Source organism: Lissotriton vulgaris, chromosome 7, assembly GCF_964263255.1.
Source record: "Lissotriton vulgaris chromosome 7, aLisVul1.2, whole genome shotgun sequence".
NCBI classification, from domain to species: Eukaryota; Metazoa; Chordata; class Amphibia; order Caudata; family Salamandridae; genus Lissotriton; species Lissotriton vulgaris.
The window spans coordinates 1087712666-1087716593 of NC_141695.1; positions in this window are offsets into that span (position 1 = coordinate 1087712666).

A 3928-nucleotide genomic window follows, 5' to 3' on the forward strand; every position below is an offset into this window, starting at 1 on the left:
CAACTCAATTACACAATGCAATTTTAAAATTTTCACTTCAATAAAAAATCGGCAATTCTATTCTCCTCGAGTAGGTGTCTCAGCAGTAAGATGACACACTGCCCGAGTGCTCGCTAGGTCACAGTACCATTCGCAATAAGAAATCTGACCGCCCACGTTGAGAAATCTTGCCAGGAGCTTGATTTTCCACGCTCAGGCTCGCCAACCTGATGTAGACTATCACAAACAAGGAAAAATCTCGCTGGGAGGTGGATTTTCCTGGCTCGCCAACATGACGTTGACGAACGCGAGTGTGGAAAAAAACTCCGCTCCGCAACGCGAAGTGGAGTTGTTGAGAACTCTGCAAGCTCCATGTAACCCAGAGCGTGGAAAACCCCGCAAAATCCATGAGCGGAGCAGAGTTCACCACTTAGACTTAGTGATGTCAACACCTTTGTGTGGGGTGGTCCTGTTGCATTGTTGTAACAGCTTTATCTATAGATTCAGTGAGTCTTGCAAAGTTGTTATTCATCATGATCTGACCACCGTCAACTGTTTTCCGAAAACTCTCTTGTCCATCAATCAATTGCTATTTTGTGATGTAAACCCGGCTTTACTAAAGTCACTAAACCTCAGTTTGTGCCAAATGGCATGCATACCTGACCCTGACATAGTAAGAAAACATGTCTATTTGTACTTGCATCTGTACTGCATTCCGGAGCACACATACAAAGAGAAATAAGCATCTAAGGATTATTTTAAACAACCCCGACTAAAAATACAGACACCCTGGCAATGTAGCCACAAGTATACCAAGGGAATGTCAGAGCAAATGTGCATCATATTTCAGATATGACACATTTTTGCTCTATTCATTTCACACAACACAGAACGGCAAGTTCTATTGCTGCGTTGCTTGAAAAGTTAGTAAAAGTGACCCTATATACACCTCTTATTTCTGTATTGTATTCTTTTTGTTTGTGAAGATGGTAAAAAGAAATTACTCAAAATATATCTGAATCTATTGGTGAGATCAGATTTGTAGAATTGGAAATGGGAAACATAAAATGCAATGGAATGTGGAAGGTGTTAATATTCCTGAAGATCTACATTTTAAAATAATTTTTTTTATGTGGTAAAAGTTTTCAATTACTTTTTCAGCAGTTCAAAGTTTTGAGCATGTTTGTTCAGAATCAGGAAAGAACGTGTTCCATTTGTTTTCATTTATGAAAAAAATTGCATTTAAGAATAAAGGTCAACCATAGTAATTTACATGACAGAGGTGCCTTTTAATTTGATAATTGACTGCAATATATTCCATCAAACAACTGCTAGGAGAAATACTTGGTTTAAAATGAACAGGGAAACTAATTTTTAGAAAGAATAGCATGTAATGGGATTTATGTGTTAAATTGCACTGTCCTTTGAGAGAGACTATTGTTATTGTAAGAACTGGACGATAACTACAAAATCCCACTAACAAAACATTTGCAATTTTTATGTCTGAAAGATGAATCATACAAAATGAATGCTAACAAGTAACTAATCTAATTTAAAGATGACCTCTCATGATAATTCTGCCCATTCAGCCTCCTTATAAATATAGAGAAATGTTTTAAAATACAATGAAGCTTCACTGGATATTATGAAAACTAAATCCTGTGTGGTGCAATATGTATTATTTTACTGGTCGTAAAAACTGATTGCAAGTTGAGACGTGTATTTTTTGTGAGCAGTGATGAATTTTGCAAACCGACATATGTATTAATAGGTATGTTCGTACAATTCTGAATCAGAATGGATCACATTCCAACTAACCTTAATAATATTCATGGTGTAGGTGGAAAATTGTGATTCACACCAAATAGATAAAAATGACAGGGATGGTGGTCTACAAAGGTCAGCAGACCACCATGTCTGTGATTGCATTTCAATAAACTTTTATTTAAATGCAGCGCAATTTAAATTAAACAAGACTCCTTTATATTATAACAAAAGTTTCCTAGGGGCGTGGATTGGATGCCGAGGAGTTAGGCAGCGTGAGCCCGGAGCTCCGCGCCCTATCCCGGACAAAATCCTGTTAAACTGTACGAATTCCGACAGAAAACGATCGCTCTACTGGCTGAAGGCATCGGTGAGGCGACGGCACCCTGTGTTCGCAGCTATCTGCCGCTAATCACCGCGAAAACCGACTTTGAGATGTGCCCGCGGAACGAAACACTTCGATCCAAGATGGCGGCTCGAGATCTGAACCGGTGATGACGCAGACAAAGGAAGCTCGACGATCTTCACCTTAAGAGACCCAGCAAAATCGGAGACGTCGCTGGAGAAGATGCTGAGAGCCCATATTTAAGGGGATTACACACGACATCCCACTCTCCGCTTTGGGGAGACGGCGACAAACGAGTGGAGGAATTCCCCAGGGCGTACCTAAGATGGCCGCAACCTCGAGAATCAAAAGCTGAAGACCTCGTGAACAAAGTGGGGTTGCGGGGATCCCAGCGACACTGCTTCGGCTGGAGAGGGCTGGATTCCCCCCCTGATTGCCCAGAGGAGCGGTCTACACCGAGCCCTGCGCCTCGAGCGCATCCCAAATTTTCAAAGGGGGCGTCGAGCACATGAACCCCAGACCTGGGATGACCTACTCCCCAAGCATCAACCTCCGAGGGCCGCGATGGACTGGATGCTCTATCTGAACCGAGCACGTGCGAGGCCTTGTCTGAGGGTTGGTGGAGGCCCGGTGTTTCCACAGCTCCACACGGGGCCTGGGAGCTGACCCAAAGGTCATAGGAGCGGCCCTGAGTGCGATCGTGCGCTGGTAGAGACTCGCGGCTTGAGGAGGGGAGCTTCCGAGCGGTGGCCCATGAGACCCTTAAGGTGGTAAAACCCATTGGGAAGCCGGACCTCGTGATCAAAGTCCCGAACGGCGAGGGGGAGACCCTGCACAACTCAAAGCTTCAACTCTTGCCGGAGGCCTGCATACCGACGAGTTGGGCTGGGCTGGTAAATCCTCTACTCCTTAAATAAGTGCGGACCTTGAGGCGCGCAGAGAGGCCTATTGAGAACTGGGCACTGACTGGAGAAGAGGCCGAGCGGGAGAGGCGACATTAGGAGCCGGCCGCCGCTCGAGGCCTAGGGCTGATCAAACTGCTAGTCGCTATTGAAAGCGGGCCCTACCTTTTGCCCTGACCTAACGGAGAACCCCCCACCCATCATCTGCAGATCCCTGGAGAAATCTCATCGTCTAAAGAACAACCTATGATGGGGAAGATGAAGGGGAAAGGGGACGGGGCTGCTAGCTCTGAACCGACGGATGGAGCGGATCAAGGTCACACGGACCTACAACAAATGCAGGACCGCATTCTGGAAGCTATCTCAGCCACGAAGGAAGCCCTGCAGCAGGACATTGCCCAGGTGGCGACAGGTTTGGGGCTCCTACGAGCAGATCATGATAAGCTAAAGGACAGGGTCAAGAGCACGGATGTAACCCTACAAGAGATGGTCCCGGCGCACAAAACTATGGAAGGTCGGTTGGGTGATGCTCTGGACCGAATACAGGCGCTGGAACGGCGGGCAGAGGATGCTGAAAACCGTAGCAGGCGCAACAACGTCCGCCTGATAGGCCTTCCAGAGAAAACAGAGGGTGACGACATTGTGGGTTACCTTGATAACTGGCTGCGAACTGAAGTGGCACCGGAGGGGCTCTCCCCTTCTTTTTGCTGGAGCGGGCACACAGAGTCCCGGCCAGACCGCCTGCCCCTGGCCTGCCACCCCGTCCTGTGGTGATAAAACCTTTGCATTATAAAGACAGGGACTGGCTGTTGCAGAGAGCCAGGGAGGCAGGCCCCTTCCAGGTTGACAACAACAAGGTGACACTGTTCCCGGACTTTACGTTTGAGACACACAAACTCCGGGCTAGCTTTTTGTCGATTACACGGGAGCTATGTGT